General features: G+C 57.3%; 1 pseudogene across 1 annotated transcript; it reads right to left on the minus strand.

Moving 5' to 3' along the window:
• Nucleotides 1-6,213: 6,213 nt before the first annotated feature.
• Nucleotides 6,214-21,701, minus strand: LOC144490950 (actin nucleation-promoting factor WAS-like; annotated as a pseudogene). Its single transcript, XR_013497374.1, has 5 exons — nt 21,659-21,701; nt 20,670-20,823; nt 17,736-18,192; nt 14,479-14,582; nt 6,214-11,269 (listed from the first exon to the last, which is right to left on the minus strand). The product of XR_013497374.1 is annotated as an actin nucleation-promoting factor WAS-like (transcript).
• Nucleotides 21,702-21,997: the final 296 nt, after the last annotated feature.

A 21,997-nucleotide genomic window follows, 5' to 3' on the forward strand; every position in this document is an offset into this window, starting at 1 on the left:
CAGACAGGGGGGAGAGTCAGAGGCTTTTCCCCCAGGGTGGAAGGGTCCGTTACAACGGGGCGCAGGTTCAAGGTGAGAGGGGGACAGTTTAAGGGAGATGTGCGGGGGGAGTTTTTCACACAGAGAGCGGTGGGTGCCTGGAACGCGCTGCCAGAGGAGGTGGTGGAAGCAGGAACATTAACAACATTTAAGAGGCATCCGGATAGGTCCCTGGATAGGGAGGGAATAGAGGGATACGGACCGAGTGAGGGCAGAAGGTTTTTTTTAGTTTAGTTCGGGCATCATGATCAGCACGGACTTGGAGGGGCCGAAGGGCCTGTTCCTGTGCTGGACTGTTCTTTGTTCTTTGTTCAAACACCTCCTCAACACCAGGTCCCAGCGGTCTCTCTTTATAAATGCTCTAGGCACCAAATTCCACAGTGCCATTTACCCAGTGCATCCCAGCGCAAAACTAACCTCCCGTCAACACACGCGCCATTCAGCCCCTCTGCAGGCTCCTGTCCCATTCAGACTCCTGTGATCACCTCCCCCCCCCCCCCCCCCCCCCGCCCACCCCCCAACACCAAACGGACAGGAAAGAATGAGGTAATAAAACTTTTGGGCGACTGGTGTGTGGGGGAGGTGATGGAAGTGAGATATGCTTGGGAGAAATGGGTTTGCCAGAGGCTGCTTGAGCCCAGCTACTAAGCGAGTGAAGGAACGGGGAGATGGGGTTCAGGGTGGGGGGCAGTGGGGGGGGGGGGGGGGGAAGGGGGGGAGAGGGGCAGTTCAGGATGTAGGGTGGTCTCATTATGCACTCCCATAACTTAAAGCAATACGATGTATCTAGATCAGGGCTCTCGGATAATCCATCCAGCCATCTCCTCATTCCCTTCTCTCTCCTCTCTAGATCTCCCTCCCTGTCCCTCCATCGAGTCTTCCTCCCCCACCCTCCCCTTCCCCCTCCCACCATTCTCTCTCAGTCAGCATGTTCTATAGTTCGCGCTAGCCGAGGCTGAGCTTCCCAGGACACAACGCTACAGCGGAACCGGGAAAGATCTTCCATCATTATCAACCAATAAAACCAATCTTTAAAAACAATTGTTTGTCCTTTCTCTGTCTCTCTCTGTCTCTGTCTCTCTCTCTCTCTCTCTCTGTCTCTCCCTCTCTCTGTCTCTGTCTCCCCCTCTGTCTCTCTCTCTGTCCCACCCTCTCTCTGTGTCTCTCTCTGTGTCTCTCTGACTCTCTCTCTATGTCTCTGTCTCTCTCTCTATGTCTCTCTATCTCCCTGTCTCTCTGTCTCTCCCTCTCTCTGTCTCTGTCTCCCCCACTGTCTCTCTCTCTGTCCCACCCTCTCTCTGTGTCTCTCTCTGTGTCTCTCTGACTCTCTCTCTATGTCTCTGTCTCTCTCTCTGTCTCTCTCTGTCTCTCCGTCTCTCTCTCTCTGTCTCTCTCTCTCTGTCTCTCTCTCTCTGTCTCTCTCTCTCTGTCTCTCTCTGTCTCTTTCTCTCTGTCTCTCTCTCTCTCTCTGTCTCTCTCTCTCTCTGTCTCTCTCTCACTCTTTCTGCCAACACGGCTGCCCCTTCCAACTTGAATACTCCCTGTCTTAAGAGAGCTGTCAAGGGGCAAGCAGTAATAAGAAGGGCTGAATGGCCTCCACGTCAAACGAGAAAGCAGAATCAGAAAGTTGAAATCGGAGCAATTCTCGGTTAGACCTCACAGCGGGAGGGTCAGTGCTGAGGGAGCGCCGCACTGTGGGAGGGTCAGTGCTGAGGGAGCGCCGCACTGTGGGAGGGTCAGTGCTGAGGGAGCGCCGCACTGTGGGAGGGTCAGTGCTGAGGGAGCGCCGCACTGTGGGAGGGTCAGTGCTGAGGGAGCGCCGCACTGTGGGAGGGTCAGTGCTGAGGGAGCGCCGCACTGTGGGAGGGTCAGTGCTGAGGGAGCGCCGCACTGTGGGAGGGTCAGTGCTGAGGGAGCGCCGCACTGTGGGAGGGTCAGTGCTGAGGGAACGCCGCACTGTGGGAGGGTCAGTGCTGAGGGAGCGCCGCACTGTGGGAGGGTCAGTGCTGAGGGAGCGCCGCACTGTGGGAGGGTCAGTGCTGAGGGAGCGCCGCACTGTGGGAGGGTCAGTGCTGAGGGAGCGCCGCACTGTGGGAGGGTCAGTGCTGAGGGAGCGCCGCACTGTGGGAGGGTCAGTGCTGAGGGAGCGCCGCACTGTGGGAGGGTCAGTGCTGAGGGAGCGCCGCACTGTGGGAGGGTCAGTGCTGAGGGAGCGCCGCACTGTGGGAGGGTCAGTGCCGAGGGAGCGCCGCACTGTGGGAGGGTCAGTGCTGAGGGAGCGCCGCACTGTGGGAGGGTCAGTGCTGAGGGAGCGCCGCACTGTGGGAGGGTCAGTGCTGAGGGAGCGCCGCACTGTGGGAGGGTCAGTGCTGAGGGAGCGCCGCACTGTGGGAGGGTCAGTGCTGAGGGAGCGCCGCACTGTGGGAGGGTCATTGCTGAGGGAGCGCCGCACTGTGGGAGGGTCAGTGCTGAGGGAGCGCCGCACTGTGGGAGGGTCAGTGCTGAGTGAGCGCGCACTGCGGGAGGGTCATTGCTGAGGGAGCGCCGCACTGTGGGAGGGTCAGTGCTGAGGGAGCGCCGCACTGTGGGAGGGTCAGTGCTGAGGGAGCGCCGCACTGTGGGAGGGTCAGTGCTGAGGGAGCGCCGCACTGTGGGAGGGTCAGTGCTGAGGGAGCGCCGCACTGTGGGAGGGTCAGTGCTGAGGGAGCGCGCAGTGTGGGAGGGTCAGTGCTGAGGGAGCGCCGCACTGTGGGAGGGTCAGTGTTGAGGGAGCGCCGCACTGTGGGAGGGTCAGTGCTGAGGGAGCACCGCACTGTGGGAGGGTCAGTGCTGAGGGAGCGCCGCACTGTGGGAGGGTCAGTGCTGAGGGAGCGCCGCACTGTGGGAGGGTCGGTGCTGAGGGAGCGCGCAGTGTGGGAGGGTCAGTGCTGAGGGAGCGCCGCACTGTGGGAGGGTCAGTGCTGAGGGAGCGCCGCACTGTGGGAGGGTCAGTGCTGAGGGAGCGCCGCACTGTGGGAGGGTCAGTGCTGAGGGAGCGCCGCACTGTGGGAGGGTCAGTGCTGAGGGAGCGCGCAGTGTGGGAGGGTCAGTGCTGAGGGAGCGCCGCACTGTGGGAGGGTCAGTGCTGAGGGAGCGCGCAGTGTGGGAGCGTCAGTGCCGAGGGAGCGCCGCACTGTGGGAGGGTCAGTGCTGAGGGAGCGCGCAGTGTGGGAGCGTCAGTGCCGAGGGAGCGCGCACTGTGGGAGGGCTGTTGCCGAGGGAGCGCCGCACTGTGGGAGGGTCAGTGCCGAGGGAGCGCCGCACTGTGGGAGGGTCAGTGCTGAGGGAGCGCCGCACTGTGGGAGGGTCAGTGCTGAGGGAGCGCCGCACTGTGGGAGGGTCAGTGCTGAGGGAGCGCCGCACTGTGGGAGGGTCAGTGCTGAGGGAGCGCCGCACTGTGGGAGGGTCAGTGCTGAGGGAGCGCCGCACTGTGGGAGGGTCATTGCTGAGGGAGCGCCGCACTGTGGGAGGGTCAGTGCTGAGGGAGCGCCGCACTGTGGGAGGGTCAGTGCTGAGGGAGCGCCGCACTGTGGGAGGGTCAGTGCTGAGGGAGCGCCGCACTGTGGGAGGGTCAGTGCTGAGGGAGCGCCGCACTGTGGGAGGGTCATTGCTGAGGGAGCGCCGCACTGTGGGAGGGTCAGTGCTGAGGGAGCGCCGCACTGTGGGAGGGTCAGTGCTGAGTGAGCGCGCACTGCGGGAGGGTCATTGCTGAGGGAGCGCCGCACTGTGGGAGGGTCAGTGCTGAGGGAGCGCCGCACTGTGGGAGGGTCAGTGCTGAGGGAGCGCCGCACTGTGGGAGGGTCAGTGCTGAGGGAGCGCCGCACTGTGGGAGGGTCAGTGCTGAGGGAGCGCCGCACTGTGGGAGGGTCAGTGCTGAGGGAGCGCGCAGTGTGGGAGGGTCAGTGCTGAGGGAGCGCCGCACTGTGGGAGGGTCAGTGTTGAGGGAGCGCCGCACTGTGGGAGGGTCAGTGCTGAGGGAGCACCGCACTGTGGGAGGGTCAGTGCTGAGGGAGCGCCGCACTGTGGGAGGGTCAGTGCTGAGGGAGCGCCGCACTGTGGGAGGGTCGGTGCTGAGGGAGCGCGCAGTGTGGGAGGGTCAGTGCTGAGGGAGCGCCGCACTGTGGGAGGGTCAGTGCTGAGGGAGCGCCGCACTGTGGGAGGGTCAGTGCTGAGGGAGCGCCGCACTGTGGGAGGGTCAGTGCTGAGGGAGCGCCGCACTGTGGGAGGGTCAGTGCTGAGGGAGCGCGCAGTGTGGGAGGGTCAGTGCTGAGGGAGCGCCGCACTGTGGGAGGGTCAGTGCTGAGGGAGCGCGCAGTGTGGGAGCGTCAGTGCCGAGGGAGCGCCGCACTGTGGGAGGGTCAGTGCTGAGGGAGCGCGCAGTGTGGGAGCGTCAGTGCCGAGGGAGCGCGCACTGTGGGAGGGCTGTTGCCGAGGGAGCGCGCAGTGTGGGAGGGTCAGTGCTGAGCATCATTCTTAATTCCAGGGGTTTGGTGTTTGTTGCTAATGGAATATTCTATTAAAGTTAGGAAGTGCTGTTGCAACTGTCTCTGTCCAATGCATTCTCATCCTTCTAGTATAACGCCCAGATCTGTACACACTCTTGCAGCTGAGGTCTAACTGGTGCCTGGTATAAATTCAGCACAACCTTCCTCTTGTACTCTACCCCCTGATTAATAAAGACCAGGTTCCTGTCTATTTTACTAACTGTTCTCTCCACCTGTTCTTCATGATCTCTGTGACGATACACCCAGGTCTCTCTGCACCCCCTTTCGAGTTGTCCCCTTCACGTGGTACTGTCTCTCCGCACTTTTCCGACCAAAATGATTCACTTTGTCCTCCTTCCCGGGATCAGTGTTGTTGCGGGAGACAGGTCACTTACCCCCTCCTCCGAGAGAAATGATCAATTTCACGGGGGGGCTGCACCCTGTGGAGAGGGAGAAACTGTTCCTGTTCGGAAAAGGATCGAGGCAGACGGATTGAAAATGATTCATGGAAAAGAAGCCACAGTGATGTGACAAAACAACTTCCTCACCCAGCGAGTGGTCAGCTTCTGGAATGTTCCGCCACGAAGTGTGGTGGAGGCAGGTTCAACCGAGGCATTTCGGAGGTGGTTCGATGATTATTTGAATACAATGTGCAGGGGTACGGGGAAAATACAGGAGACTGGCACTCAGCCATGATGCATGTTGGAGAGATGGGCCGAATGGCCTCCTGGAAGATATGATGCTGAGATTCTTCGGAGAGGAGGGAGTGCCAGCAATCGACACCTGTCCACCATCGACTAGGCACAAGTCAGGAGTGTGATGGAACACTCTCCACTTGCCTGGATGGGTGCGGCTCCAACAACACTCGAGAAGCTCAACACCATCTAGGACAAAGCAGCCCCGCTCGATCGACACGCTAACCACAAACACTCACTCCCTCCACCCCCGACGCACAGTGACAGCCGTGTGTACCGTCTACAAGATCCACTGCAGCCACTCACCAAGGCTCCTTAGGCAGCACCTTCCAAACCCACCACCTCTACCATCTAGAAGGACAAGGGCAGCAGATACCTGGGAACACCCCCACCTGGAGGTTTCCCCTTCCGAGTCACTCACCGTCCCGACTTGGAAGTGGCAGCGTAGTGGTTAGCGCTGCTGCCTCAGAGCGCCTGGGACCCGGGTTCGATTCCCGGCTTGGGTCACTGTCTGTGTGGAGTCTGCACATTCTCCCCGTGTCTGCGTGGGTTTCCTCCGGGTGCTCCGGTTCCCTCCCACACTCTGAAAGACTGTGCTGGTTAGGGCGCATCAGCTGTGCTAAATTCTCCCTCAGTGTAACCCGAACAGGCACTGGAGTGTGGCAGCGAGGGGATTTTCACAGTAACTTCATCGCAGTGTTAATGTAAGCCTACTTGTGTCACTCATAAATAAACTTTCAATATAGCGGCCATTCCTTCACTGTGGTTGGGGTCAAAATCCTGGAAGTCCCTCCCTAACAGCGCCGTGAGTGTACCTACACCACATGGGGGGCTGAAATGCAGTGAGTTTGAGAGGGCGGCTCCCCACTACCTTTGGGGGTGGGGGGATAAAGGCTGGGCCTGGCCAGATGCACACATCCTGCAAACAAACTTAGTACAAATTGCAATGCAACTGGAAAGAAACAATTCCTTTATTCCTGAGACAACGCTGCCTTGGTTTCAGGCGAAGAAGGTCGCAGATGGGTCACCTGCACAAGCGAAGCACGATTTTAAAAGATTTTATTCCAGATACAGAAACTGTTTGGGAATGTCAGCGATGGGTGAGGAACTTGGACCCTGAGTTTGAATTCCGACACTGCGGGAATGGAAGTGTTCCTTGGCCGCGGACACATAGCAAGCAATACCCGGCACTCAATACTTCCATCATCACTCCCTCCCGGGAAGCACATCAGAGGGTCACTGCAGTAAGGGGGAATTGGTCTATTCCTGGGGACTGTGTCGAGGGAGCTTTACTCTGTATCTAACCCCGTGCTGTACCTGTCCTGGGAGTGTTTGATGGGGACTGTGTCGAGGGAGCTTTACTCTGTATCTAACCCCGTGCTGTACCTGTCCTTGGAGTGTTTGATAGGGGACAGTCATAGAGCCATAGAGGTTTACAGCATGGAAACAGGCCCTTCGGCCCAACTTGTCCATGCCGCCCTTTCTTTTTTAAAACCCCTAAGCTAGTCCCAATTGCCCGCATTTGGCCCATATCCCTCGATACCCATCGTACCCATGTAACTATTTAAATGCTTTTTAAAAGACAAAATTGTACCCGCCTCTACTACTACCTCTGGCAGCTTGTTCCAGACACTCATCAGCCTCTGTGTGGAAAAAATTGTCCCTCTGGACACTCTTGTATCTCTCCCCTCTCACCTTAAACCTATGCCCTCTAGTTTTAGACTCCCCTACTTCCTTTGGGAAAAGATATTGACTATCTAGCTGATCTGTGCCCCTCATTATTTTACAGACGTCAAAAGATCACTCCTCAGCCTCCTACGCTCCAGAGAAAAAAGCCCCAGTCTACCCAGCCTCTCCTTATAACTCAATCCATCAAGTTCTGGTAGCATCCTAGTAAATTCTGCACTCTTTCTAGTTTAATAATATCCTTTCTATAATAGGGTGACCAGAACTGTACACGGTATTCCAAGTGTGGCCTTACCAATGTCTTGTACAACTTCAACAAGACGTCCCAACTCCTGTATTCAATGTTCTGACCGATGAAACCAAGCATGCCGAATGCCTTCTTCACCACTCTGAACTCAAATGAGGAATTAGAAGGGCATAAAGGGGTTACAAAATATCCTTGGCTGACAGGATTAAGGAGAATCCCAAGGCATTTTATTCATACGTTAGGAACAAAAGGGTTGTCAGGGAAAAAATCGGACCTCTCAGGGACAAAAGTGGGGAATTATGCTTAGAGCCCAAAGAAGTCGGGGAGATCCTAAATGAATACTTTGCGTCGGTATTCACAAAGGAGAGGGATGTGTTGACTGGGAGTGTCTCGGAGGGGAGTGTTGACCCGTTAGAGAAAATCTCCATTACAAGGGAGGAAGTGTTAGGTTTTTTAGGGAATATAAAGACTGACAAATCCCCAAGGCCTGATGGAATCTATCCAAGGCTGCTCAGGGAGACGAGAGATGAAATCGCTGGGCCTCTGACGCAAATCTTTGTCTCGTCACTGGACACAGGTGAGGTCCCAGAGGATTGGAGGATAGCTAATGTGGTCCCGTTATTTAAGAAGGGTAGGAAGGATAACCCGGGAAATTATAGGCCGGTGAGCTTGACGTCCGTGGTGGGGAAGTTGTTGGAGAGGATTCTTAGAGATAGGATGTATGCGCATTTAGAAAGGAATAAACTCATTAACGATAGTCAGCATGGTTTTGTGAGAGGGAGGTCATGCCTCACTAACCTGGTGGAGTTTTTTGAAGAAGTGACTAGAATGGTTGATGAGAGAAGGGCCGTGGATGTCGTCTATATGGACTTTAGTAAAGCGTTTGATAAAGTCCCTCATGGTAGGCTGGTGCAAAAGGTTGGATCTCATGGGATAAAGGGGGAGGTGGCTAGATGGGTGGAGAACTGGCTTGATCACAGAAGACAGAGGGTGGGAGTGGAAGGGTCTTTTTCCGGCTGGCTGCCTGTGACTAGTGGTGTTCCGCAGGGCTCTGTATTGGGACCTCTGCTGTTTGTGATTTATATAAATGATCTGGAAGAAGGTGTAACTGGGGTGATCAGTAAGTTTGCAGACGACATGAAAATGGCTGGACTTGCAGATAGTGAGGAACATTGTCTGAGGCTACAGAAGGATATAGATAGGCTGGAAATTTGGGCAAAGAAATGGCAGATGGAGTTCAATCCAGATAAATGCGAAGTGATGCATTTTGGTAGAACTAACGTAGGGGGAGCTATACGATAAATGGCAGAACCATAAAGGGTGTAGATACGCAGAGGGACCTGGGTGTGCAAGTCCACAGATCCTTGAAGGTGACGTCACAGGTGGAGAAGGTAGTGAAGAAGGCATATGGCATGCTTGCCTTTATAGGACGGGGCATAGAGTATAAAAGTTGGGGCCTGATGTTGCAGTTGTATAGAACGTTGGTTCGGCCGCATTTGGAATACTGCGTCCAGTTCTGGTCACCACACTACCAGAAGGACGTGGAGGCTTTAGAGAGAGTGCAGAGGAGGTTTACCAGGATGTTGCCTGGTATGGAAGGGCTTAGTTATGAGGAGAGATTGGGTAAACTGGGGTTGTTCTCACTGGAAAGACGGAGGATGAGGGGTGACCTTATAGAGGTGTATAAAATTATGAAAGGCATAGATAGGGTGAACGGTGGGAAGCTTTTTCCCAGGTCGGTGGTGACGTTCACGAGGGGTCATAGGTTCAAGGTGAGGGGGGGAGGTTTAACACGGATATCAGAAGGACATATTTTACGCAGAGGGTGGTGGGGGCCTGGAATGCGCTGCCGGGCAAGGTGGTGGAGGCAGACACACTGGGAACATTTAAGACTTATCTAGACAGCCATATGATCGGAGTGGGAATGGAGGGATACAAAAGAATGGTCTAGTTTGGACCAGGGAGCGGCACGGGCTTGGAGGGCCGAAGGGCCTGTTCCTGTGCTGTATTGTTCTTTGTTCTTTTGTTTTTGTTCTGTCCACCTGTGACTCCACTTTCAAGGAGCTATGAACATGTACCCCTAGATCTCTTTGTTCTGTAACTCTCCCCAACGCCCTACCATTAACTGAGTAAGTCCTGCCCTGGTTCAATCTACCAAAATGCATCACCTCGCATTTGTCTAAATTAAACTCCATCTGCCATTCGTCAGCCCACTGGCCCAACTGATCAAGATCCTGTTGCAATTGGAGATAACTTTCTTCACTGTCCACTATGCCACCAATCTTAGTGTCATCTGCAAACTTACTAATCATGCCTCCTGTATTCTCATCCAAATCATTAATATAAATGACACATAACAGTGGACGCAGCACTGATCCCTGAGGCACACCGCTGGCCACAGAACTCCAGTTTGAAAAACAACCCTCTACAACCACCCTCACTGAAGCCAATTTTGTTTCCATTTAGATACCTCACCCTGGATCCCGTGAGATTTAACCTTATGTAACAACCTACCATGCGGTATCTTGTCAAAAGCCTTGCTAAAGTCCATGTGAACAACATCAACTGCACTGCTCTCATCTACCTTCTTGGTTACCCCTTCAAAAAACTCAATCAAATTTGTGAGACATGATTTTCCACTCACAAAGCCATGCTGACTGTCCCTAATCAGTCCTTGCGTCTCTAAATGCCTGTGGATCCTGTCTCTCAAAATACCTTCCAACAGCTTACCCATCACAGATGTGAGGCTCACCGGCCTGTAGTTCCCAGGCTTTTCCCTGCAGCCCTTTTTAAACAAAGGCACAACATTTGCCACTCTCCAATCTTCAGGCACCTCACCCGTGACTATCAATGATTCAAATATCTCGGCTCAGGGACCCGCAATTTCCTCCCTAGCCTCCCACAATGTCCTGGATTACACTTCATCAGGACCCGGGGATTTATCTACCTTGGTGCGCTTTAAGACTTCCAGCGCCTCCTTCTCTGTAATATGGACACTCCTCAAGACATCACTATTTATTTCCCGAAGTTCCCTAACATCCATGCTTTTCTCAACAGTAAATACTGATGAGAAATATTCATTTAGGATCTCACCCGTCTCTTGTGGATCCGCACATAGATGACCTTGTTGATCCTTAAGAGGCCCTACTCTCTCCCTTGTTACTCTTTTGCCCTTTGTGTATTTGTGGAAGATCTTTGGATTCTCCTTTGCCTTATCTGCCAAAACAATCTCGTGCCCCCTTTTTGCCCTCCCGATTTCTCTCTTAACTCTACTCCTACACCCCCTCTACTCTTCAAGGGATTCACTTGATCCCAGCTGCCGATGCATGTCATGTGCCTCCTTCTTCTTCTTGACCAGGGCTTCAAAATCCCGAGTCATCCAGGGTTTCCTACTTCTGCCAGCCTTCTGACAGTGTCGAGGGAGCTTTACTCTGTATCTAACACCGTGCTGTACCTGTCCTGGGAGTGTTTGATGGGGACAGTGTAGAGGGAGCTTTACTCTGTATCTAACCCCGTGCTGTACCTGTCCTGGGAGTGTTTGATGGGGACAGTGTAGAGGGAGCTTTACTCTGTATCTAACCCCGTGCTGTACCTGTCCTGGGAGTGTTTGATGGGGGACAGTGTAGAGGCAGCTTTACTCTGTATCTAACCCCGTGCTGTACCTGTCCTGGGAGTGTTTGATGGGGGACAGTGTAGAGGGAGCTTTACTCTGTATCTAACCCCGTGCTGTACCTGTCCTGGGAGTGTTTGATGGGGGACAGTGTAGAGGGAGCTTAACTCTGTATCTAACACCGTGCTGTACCTGTCCTGGGAGTGTTTGATGGGGGACAGTGTAGAGGGAGCTTTACTCTGTATCTAACCCCGTGCTGCACCTGTCCTGGGAGTGTTTGATGAGATGCCACATTCAGTACAGATTGCTGATATTAATAGAAGAAAAGCAGATATTAGTTGAAGGTTTTGGAAAGAATAGTCTCTGTGCACGAGGGCTGCAGGATCAGAGCAGGGTTCGGACGGTTTATCAATCATCCCAATCATCATCAAACTCATCATCACCTCCTTCATCATCATCATCATCTGCAAGAGAGATTCACACATTTCACTGCATCAGCACTGACCCTCCCACAGTGCGGCGCTCCCTCAGCACTGACCCTCCCACAGTGCGGCGCTCCCTCAGCACTGACCCTCCCACAGTGCGGCGCTCCCTCAGCACTGACCCTCCCACAGTGCGGCGCTCCCTCAGCACTGACCCTCCCACAGTGCGGCGCTCCCACAGCACTGACCCTCCCACAGTGCGGCGCTCCCTCAGCACTGACCCTCCCACAGTGCGGCATCCCCTCAGCACTGACCCTCCCAGAGTGCGGCGCTCCCTCAGCACTGACCCTCCCACAGTGCGGCGCTCCCTCAGCACTGACCCTCCCACAGTGCGGCGCTCCCTCAGCACTGACCTTCCCACAGTGCGGCGCTCTCTCAGCACTGACCCTCCCACAGTGCGACGCTCCCTCAGCACTGACCCTCCCACAGTGCGGCGCTCCCTCAGCACTGACCCTCCCACAGTGCGGCGCTCCCTCAGCACTGACCCTCCCACAGTGCGGCGCTCCCTCAGCACTGACCCTCCCACAGTGCGGCGCTCCCTCAGCACTGACCCTTCCACAGTGCGGCACCCCCTCAGCACTGACCCCCCCACAGTGCAGCGCTCCCTCAGCACTGACCCTCCCACAGTGCGGCGCTCCCTCAGCACTGACCCTCCCACAGTGCGGCGCTCCCTCAGCACTGACCCTCCCACAGTGCGGCGCTCCCTCAGCACTGACCCCTCCCACAGTGCGGCGCTCCCTCAGCACTGACCCCCCCACAGTGCAGCGCTCCCTCAGCACTGACCCTCCCACAGTGCGGCGCTCCCTCAGCACTGACCCTCCCACAGTGCGGCGCTCCCTCAGCACCGACCCTTCCACAGTGCGGCACCCCCTCAGCACTGACCCCCCCACAGTGCAGCGCTCCCTCAGCACTGACCCTCCCACAGTGCGGCGCTCCCTCAGCACTGACCCTCCCACAGTGCGGCGCTCCCTCAGCACTGACCCTCCCACAGTGCGGCACTCCCTCAGCACTGACCCTCCCACAGTGCGGCGCTCCCTCAGCACTGACCCTCCCACAGTGCGGCACTCCCTCAGCACTGACCCTCCCACAGTGCGGCGCTCCCTCAGCACTGACCCTCCCACAGTGCGGCGCTCCCTCAGCACTGACCCTCCCACAGTGCGGCGCTCCCTCAGCACCGACCCCCCCACAGTGCAGCGCTCCCTCAGCACTGACCCTACCACAGTGCGGCGCTCCCTCAGCACTTACCCTCCCACAGTGCGGCGCTCCCTCAGCACCGACCCTCCCACAGTGCGGCGCTCCCTCAGCACCGACCCCCCCACAGTGCAGCGCTCCCTCAGCACTGACCCTCCCACAGTGCGGTGCTCCCTCAGCACTGACCCTCCCACAATGCGGCACTCCCTCAGCACTGACCCTCCCACAGTGCAGCGCTCCCTCAGCACTGACCCTCCCACGGTGCGGCGCTCCCTCAGCCCTGACTCTCCCACAGTGCGGCGCTCCCTCAGCACTGACCCTCCCACAGTGTGGCGCTCCCTCAGCACTGACCCTCCCACAGTGCGGCGCTCCCTCAGCACTGACCCTCCCACAGTGCGGCGCTCCCTCAGCACTGACCCTCCCACAGTGCGGCGCTCCCTCAGCACTGACCCTCCCACAGTGCGGCGCTCCCTCAGCACTGACCCTCCCACAGTGCGGCACTCCCTCAGCACTGACCCTCCCACAGTGCGGCGCTCCCCCAGCACTGACCCTCCCACAGTGCGGCGCTCCCTCAGCACTGACCCTCCCACAGTGCGGCGCTCCCTCTGAACTGACCCTCCGACAGTGCGGCGCTCCCTCAGCACTGACCCTCCCACAGTGCGGCGCTCCCTCAGCACTGACCCTCCCACAGTGCGGCACTTCCTCAGCGCTGACCCTTCCACAGTGTGGCGCTCCCTCAGCACTGACCCTCCCACAGAGCGGCACTCTGTCATCACTGACCCACAATGCAGCGCTCCCTCAGCACTGACCCTCCCACACTGCGGCGCGCCCTCGGCACTGACTCTCCCACAGTGAGGCGCTCCCTCGGCACTGCCCCTCCCACAGTGCGACGCTCCCTCAGCACTGACCCTCCCACAGTGCGACTTTCCCTCAGCACTGACCCTCCCATAGTGCGGCGCTCCCTCCGCACTGACCCTCCCACTGTGCGGCGCTCCCTCCGCACTGACCCTCCCACATTGCGGCGCTCCCTCCGCACTGATCCTCCCACAGTGCGGTGCTCCCTCCGCACTGACCCTCCCACAGTGCGGCGCTCCCGCAGCACTGACCCTCCCACAGTGCGGCGCTCCCTCAGCACTGACCCTCCCACAGTGCGGCCCTACCTCAGCACTGACCCTCCCACAGTGCGGCCCTCCCTCAGCACTGACCCTCCCACAGTGCGGCGCTCCCTCAGCACCGACCCTCTCACAGTGCGGCGCTCACTCAGCACTGACCCTCCCACAGTGCGGCGCTCCCTCAGCACTGACCCCCCGCAGTGCGGCGCTCCCTCAGCACCGACCCTCCCACAGTGCGGCGCTCCCTCAGCACTGACCCTCCCACAGTGCGGCCCTCCCTCAGCACTGACCCTCCCACAGTGCGGCCCTCCCTCAGCGCTGACCCTCCCACAGTGCGGCGCTCCCTCAGCACTGACCCTCCCACAGTGTGGCCCTCCCTCAGCACTGACCCTCCCACAGTGCGGCGCTCCCTCAGCACTGACCCTCCCGCAGTGCGGCGCTCCCTCAGCACTGACCCTCCCACAGTGCGGCGCTCCCTCAGCACTGACCCTCCCACAGTGCGGCGCTCCCTCAGCACTGACCCTCCCACAGTGCGGTGCTCCCTCAGCACTGACCCTCCCACAGTGCGGCCCTCCCTCAGCACTGACCCTCCCACAGTGTGGCCCTCCCTCAGCACTGACCCTCCCACAGTGCGGCGCTCCCTCAGCACTGACCCTCCCACAGTGCGGCGCTCCCTCAGCGCTGACCCCCCGCAGTGCGGCACTCCCTCAGCACTGACCCTCCCACAGTGCGGCCCTCCCTCAGCACTAACCCCCCGCAGTGCGGCGCTCCCTCAGCACTGACCCTCCCACAGTGCGGCGCTCCCTCAGCGCTGACCCCCCGCAGTGCGGCGCTCCCTCAGCGCTGACCCTCCCACAGTGCGGCGTAGTCGGATGGAGGTTCCTTACCTGAGGGAATGAATGACTTTGCTTCTCTGTTTCATCACCATCATTAATGCTCCGACCAGACCTTCGTTTTCCTCCTCAGCTGGCTGACTGACCTCGGGAGCGTCTGGCACCTAAAGTCCGAAAAAAGGGAATGAGCGAATTGTCCGGAGGGAGGTTCCCGTCTTTTTCGTGTTTGCATCGCCAACTAATTAATAGTCACCTTCTCAAATGCTGGTTAATTATAGCAAGGCTGCCTGGATATTTCCCAGGCTGGTCAGGTTAAACTAACTTACTGGAGGTTTATTAAAGGGAGGGTTGATGAGGGTAGTGTAGTAGATGTGATGTACCTAGACATCCAGAGGGCATTCAACACCGTGCGCCCGATAGACTCATGGCCTCCATTCATGGAGTGAGGAGGATCATGGATACAGAATTGGCAGAGTGAGGTAATGGAGTGACCCCCCCCCCCCCCCCACACCTCCCCGCCCCCCCCCCCCCCCCCCCCCCCCCCGGCCTCCTGGACCACAGCCATTTCATCACACCACCTTAGAATCATAGAATCCTACAGTGCAGAAAGAGGCCATTCAGCCCATTGGGTCTGCACCGACCACAATCCCACCCAGACCCTATCCCCATATCCCCGTGCATTTACCCCAGCTAATCCCCCTGACACTGAGAGACAATTTAGCACGGCCAATTCATCTAACCTGCACATCTTTGGACACTAAGAGAATGTGGAGGTATTGGAGTGAGAGAGAGAGAGAGAGACAGAGAGAGAGACAGAGAGAGAGAGACAGAGAGAGAGAGCCAGAGAGAGAGAGACAGAGAGAGAGAGACAGAGAGAGAGAGACAGAGAGAGAGACAGAGAGAGAGAGACAGAGAGAGAGAGACAGAGAGAGAGAGAGAGAGACAGAGGGAGAGAGAGAGAGAGACAGACAGAAAGAGAGAGAGACAGAAAGAGAGAGACAGAGAGAGACAGAGAGAGAGACAGCGGGAGAGAGAGAGACACAGAGGGAGAGAGAGAGACAGAGGGAGAGACGGAGAGAGACAGAGGGAGAGACAGAGGGAGAGAGAGAGAGAGACAGACAGAAAGAGAGAGAGACAGAAAGAGAGAGACAGAGAGAGAGACAGAGAGAGACAGAGAGAGAGACAGCGGGAGAGAGAGAGAGACACAGAGGGAGAGAGAGAGAGAGACAGAGACGGAGAGAGACAGAGGGAGAGAGACAGAGGGGGAGAGACAGAGGGAGAGAGACAGAGAGATAGAGACAGAGTGTGAGAGAGAGAAAGACAAGGAGAGAGAGTGAGACAGAGAGAGAGAGAGACAGAGGGGGAGAGAGACAGAGGGAGAGAGAGACAGAGATGGAGGGGAGAGAGAGAGGAGGACAGAGAGAGAGAGAGAGAGACAAAGAAGGAGAGACAAACAGAGAGAGATTCAGAGGGAGAGAGAGAGAAAGACAGAACATAAGAACATAAGAACATAAGAAATAGGAGCAGGAGTAGGCCATCTAGCCCCTCGAGCCTGCCCCGCCATTCAATAAGATCATGGCTGATCTGACGTGGATCAGTACCACTTACCCGCCTGATCCCCATAACCCCTAATTCCCTTACCGATCAGGAATCCATCCATCCGCGCTTTAAACATATTCAGCGAGGTAGCCTCCACCACCTCAGTGGGCAGAGAATTCCAGAGATTCACCACCCTCTGGGAGAAGAAGTTCCTCCTCAACTCTGTCTTAAACCGACCCCCTTTATTTTGAGGCTGTGTCCTCTAGTTTTAACTTCCTTACTAAGTGGAAAGAATCTCTCCGCCTCCACTCTATCCAGCCCCCGCATTATCTTATAAGTCTCCATAAGATCCCCCCTCATCCTTCTAAACTCCAACGAGTACAAACCCAATCTCCTCAGCCTCTCCTCATAATCCAAACCCCTCATCTCCGGTATCAACCTGGTGAACCTTCTCTGCACTCCCTCCAATGCCAATATATCCTTCCTCATATAAGGGGACCAATACTGCACACAGTATTCCAGCTGCGGCCTCACCAATGCCCTGTACAGGTGCATCAAGACATCCCTGCTTTTATATTCTATCCCCCTCGCGATATAGGCCAACATCCCATTTGCCTTCTTGATCACCTGTTGTACCTGCAGACTGGGCTTTTGCGTCTCATGCACAAGGACCCCCAGGTCCCTTTGCACGGTAGCATGTTTTTAATTTGTTTCCATTGAGATAATAATCCCATTTGTTATTATTTCCTCCAAAGTGTATAACCTCGCATTTCTCAACGTTATACTCCATTTGCCATATCCTCGCCCACTCACTCAGCCTGTCCAAAGAAGGAGAGAGGGTGAGACAGAGAGACAGTAAGAAGTCTCACAACACCAGGTTAAACACCAGGCCACTCACCTGATGAAGGGGCAGCGCTCCAAAAGCTCATACTACCCGATAAACCTGTTGGATTTTAACCTGGTGTTGTGAGACTTCTTACCGTGCCTACACCAGTCCAACACCGGCATCTCCACATTGAGGCAGAGGGAGACAGAGGGAGACAGAGGAGAGGGGGTGGATAGAGAGAGAGAAGAGAGACAGAGAGAGTCAGACAGACAGAGAGAGTGTGACAGCCTGCTGGGAATGATTCCAGGATGAGGGGGTTCCAGTTTCGAGGATGGATTGGGGAGATTTGGGATGTTCTCCTCGGAGGAGGGGAGATTTGATCGAGGGATTCAGAATCACAAGGGGGGGGGGGAGGGTGGTGGGGGGGGTGGGGCGGCGGCGGCGGGGGGGGGGGGGCGTGGTCTCTGGGACAGAGTCGAGAGGGAGAGAGACTGTTCCCATTGGTGGGAGGGTGGGGAACCGGAGGGGGACACGGATTGGAGGCGATTGGAGAGGGAAGCGAGGGAAACACGAGGAGAAACGAGTTTCACCGGCGAGTGGTTAGGATGGGGAAGGGGCTGTCACAGAGCGTGGTGGAGGCAGGGCCAATCGGAAAGGGAATGGGATTGGGAACAGGAAGAGTGGGCGGAGTCACAGGGAGAAGGTGGGGGAGGGGGTGGGACTGGGAGAGATGTTGACTCAGAGAGCTAGCACCAACACACGATGGGCTGAGGGGCCTCTGTGCTGTAACCATTCTGTGAGGCGGGGTCCCTCATCCCCGGTATCCCTCACAACCGCGTCCTCCTCCCCCAAGGCTGTGGCGTCAGCCGCCACTCTGCACCCCATCCCACGATGCCTCCTTTAGCCGAATAGCCCAGCCCGCACACAAAACGCAGCCGTGGGGGGTACTCACGTTCTTCAGCTGGATCCCAAGGCGAATCTGGTCGAGCAGGGCTCCACGACCCCCAGAGGGCGGGGGCTTCGGCTGTTCCGATCTCCTCTGCCCGCCAGCAGGCCCTGGGCTGAGAGCGGGGGTGGCAGGAGCTGGAGGAGGGGGAGGAGGTGGGGGAGGTGGAGGGGGAGCGCCCCTCCCCCCATGGGCGGAGGAGGAGGCAGGGGGGCCCCCTCGGACCGGAAGGCGGGTGGGGGAGGGGGGGGCGGGGTGCTGCGGTGGGGCGCGGCCCGCTGTGGGGGAGGGGGAATGGGGCCCCGGGCTGGCTGGGGCAGAGGGGAGGCCTGCCTGCCTGCCGAGCCCATGGGTGGCACCGGGGGCAGGGGCCCTTGCCTGCCTCGGCCAGGGGGGGTGCTGCTGGGCTGCGGGGGGATGGGAGGGGGGAGGCCTGACCGCACGGGGGGTGGGGGTGCTGTCTCTGCAAAAAAAAAGAAAAGAAATGTCAGTCAAATTCGGAAAAACTTTGCATTTGATGTTAATAAATTCTCACATCGATCCAATCACTAGCTGGATGTAAACATGTCACGCTGTAGTGACCTCCTCCCCACCAGCAGTGGCGCTGCAGTACTGGCTCTGCACTCAATCACCTCCTCAAAAGTGTCCCAAGCTTCGCACGAGTGCCTGGCATTGACCACCTGTGACCCACCGTTAAAACCTTCACCTTTAACCCCATCCCAACTGATACAACCTCCAAATCTCTGAAACCTCCTCCATCCCCAACACCACTCATTATCTCTGTAACCTCCTCCAACCTCTACACCCCCTCCCTATCTCTGTAACTTCCTCCAGCCTCTACACCACCTCCCTATCTCTGTAACCTCCTCCAACACCTACACCCTCCCTATCTCTGTAACCTCCTCCAGCCTCTACACCCCCCTCCCTATCTCTGTAACTTCCTCCAACACCTACACCCTCCCTGTCTCTGTAACCTCAACCAGCCCCTACACCCTCCCTATCTCTGTAACTTCCTCCAGCCCCTACACCCCTCCCTATCTCTGTAACCTCCTTCAGCCCCTACACCCTCCCTATCTCTGTAACCTTCTCCAGCCCCTACACTCCCTTCCGATCTCTATAACCTCCTCCAACCCCGACACCCCTCCCTATCTCTGTAACCTCCTCCAGCCCCAACATCCCTCCCTATCTCTGTAACCTTCTCCAGCCCCAACATTCCCTTCCAATCACTGTAACCTCCTCCAGCCCCTACACCCCTCCCCTATTTCTGTAACCTCCTCCAGCCTCAATTTGGAGCAATGTGCACAGTTCCCATCTCCATATCCCTCGGTTAGACCCACATTGGGAGCACTATGCACAGTTCCAGTCTCCATATCCCTCGGTTAGACCCACACTGGGAGCACTGTGCACAGTTCCAGTCTCCGTATCCCTCGGTTAGACCCACACTGGGAGCACTGTGCACAGTTCCAATCTCCATATCCCTCGGTTAGGTCCACACTGGGAGCACTGTGCACAGTTCCAGTCTCCGTATCCCTCGGTTAGACCCACACTGGGAGCACTGTGCACAGTTCCAATCTCCATATCCCTCGGTTAGGTCCACACTGGGAGCACTGTGCACAGTTCCAGTCTCTGTATCCCTCGGTTAGATCCACACTGGGAGCACTGTGCACAGTTCCAGTCTCTGTATCCCTCGATTAGACCCACACTGGGAGCACTGTGCACAGTTCCAGTCTCTGTATCCCTCGATTAGACCCACACTGGGAGCAATGTGCACAGTTCCAGTCTCTGTATTATTGAAAGATATAGAGGCGTGGAAAAAGGAGCAAGGATTATTCCAGTACTGAGATGTTCCAGCTCGAAGATGAATGTGGGACTCGCTCCCATGGGGAGTGAGGGAGAATGTGGGACTCGCTCCCATGGGGAGTGGGGAGAATGTGGGACTCGCTCCCATGGGGAGTGGGGAGAGATGTGGGACTCGCTCCCACGGGGAGTGGGGAGAATGTGGGACTCGCTCCCACGGGGAGTGGGGGAGAATGTGGGACTCGCCTCCCACGGGGAGTGGGGGAGAATGTGGGACTCGCTCCCACGGGGAGTGGGGGAGAATATGGGATTCGCTCCCACGGGGAGTGGGGGAGAATGTGGGACTCGCTCCCACGGGGAGTGGGGGAGAATGTGGACTCGCTCCCACGGGGAGTGGGGAGAATGTGGGACTCGCTCCCACGGGGAGTGGGGAGAATGTGGGACTCGCTCCCACAGGGAGTGGGGGAGAATGTGGGACTCGCTCCCACGGGGAGTGGGGGAGAATGTGGGACTCGCTCCCACGGGGAGTGGGGGAGAATGTGGGACTCGCTCCCACGGGGAGTGGGGGAGAATGTGGGACTCGCTCCCACGGGGAGTGGGGGAGAATGTGGGACTCGCTCCCACAGGGGGGGGGAGTGGGGGAGAATGTGGGACTCGCTCCCACGGGGAGTGGGGGACAATGTGGGACTCGCTCCCACGGGGAGTGGGGGAGAATGTGGGACTCGCTCCCACGGGGAGTGGGGGAGAATGTGGGACTCGCTCCCACGGGGAGTGGGGGAGAATGTGGGACTCGCTCCCACGGGGAGTGGGGGAGAATGTGGGACTAGCTCCCACGGGGAGTGGGGGAGAATGTGGGACTCGCTCCCACGGGGAGTGGGGGAGAATGTGGGACTCGCTCCCACGGGGAGTGTGGGAGAATGTGGGACTTGCTCCCGTGGGAGTGGGGGAGAATGTGGGACTCGCTCCCACGGGGAGTGGGGGAGAATGTGGGACTCGCTCCCACGGGGAGTGGGGGAGAATGTGGGACTCGCTCCCACGGGGAGTGGGGAGAATGTGGGACTCGCTCCCACGGGGAGTGGGGAGAATGGATTCCTATCCCGTCCTACAGGCAATGGGGCAGATTTTCCCCCAACCCTTTGTCACCTTGTCTCTGCATTTCCTTCTTCACAACATCGAGACCTCCCTGTTTCTCAATAAAGTCGTAGAGAACCTTGGAGGTTTCAACATCTGTTAACTGATCTTCGCTGATTCCTGCTTTCGTGAAAAGATTCTTCAAATCCGGATCCATTTCATTGACCTAAAACCAGGAAAAACAGCAAAGGTAATCACTACCTTTCTACTCAAATCTCTCCCTCGCTTCCTCACCACGGGGCGGCACGATGACACAGTGGGTTAGCGCTGCTGCCTCACAGTGTCAAGGGACCCGGGTTCGATTCCCGGCTTGGGTCACTGTGTGGAGTCTGCACATTCTCCCCGTGTCTGCGTGGGTTTCCTCCGGGTGCTCCGGTTTCCTCCCACAGTCCGAAAGACGTGCTGGTTAGGGTGCATTGGCCGTACTAAATTCTCCCTCAGTGTACCCGAACAGGCACCAGAGTGTGGCGACCAGGGGATTTTCACAGTAACTTCATTGCAGTGTTAATGTAAGCCTTACTTGTGACACGAACACAATAAAGTTTCAAACTTGAAGCATTAAACTCCATCTGCTGAATGTTGTTCAGAGTGGAGAGAGTTCAGGCACAAAGGAGTGGATGTGTTGAGTGGGGGAGTGGGTGTGAGTGGGGAGTGGGTGTGAGGGGGGAGTGGGTGTGAGTGGGGGAGTGGGTGTGAGTGGGGGAGTAGGTGTGAGGGGGGAGTGGGTGTGAGGGGGGAGTGGGTGTGAGGGGGGAGTGGGTGTGAGTGGGGGAGTGGGTGTGAGTGGGGGAGTGGTTGTGAGGGGGGAGTGGGTGTGAGTGGGGGAGTGGGTGTGAGAGGGGAGTGGGTGTGAGGGGGGAGTGGGTGTGAGGGGGGAGTGGGTGTGAGGGGGGAGTGGTGTGAGTGGGGGAGTGGGTGTGAGTGGGGGAGTGGGTGTGAGTGGGGGAGTGGGTGTGAGGGGGCGAATGGCTTCTTGGCGTGAGGGTGAAGAGGTGACTTACATCAAAGCCCTTGTTGGGATCCCACCCAACGTGACCCACGTGCCTGCAAGGAAAACACAGAAGGAGTCAAAACTTGTCATCCCATCGCCATGTCCACGTAACTCCAACCCTCGCGGCTCCCACACATGGGAGCAGCTGAGGAATTCTGCACGGGAAAGCCTCCCCTGACTATCCGGAAACTTCACCTCATCCCAAACTCATCCCTCAGACTCACGGTGTCCTGTGCTTGCTGACCCACATCAGTACATAGGAAATAGGAGCAGGAGTAGGCCATCCAGCCCCTCGAGCCTGCCCCGCCATTCAATAAGATCATGGCTGATCTGATAGTGGATCAGTTCC

Source organism: Mustelus asterias, unplaced genomic scaffold (genome assembly GCF_964213995.1).
Source record: "Mustelus asterias unplaced genomic scaffold, sMusAst1.hap1.1 HAP1_SCAFFOLD_4104, whole genome shotgun sequence".
In the NCBI taxonomy this organism is placed as follows: domain Eukaryota; kingdom Metazoa; phylum Chordata; class Chondrichthyes; order Carcharhiniformes; family Triakidae; genus Mustelus; species Mustelus asterias.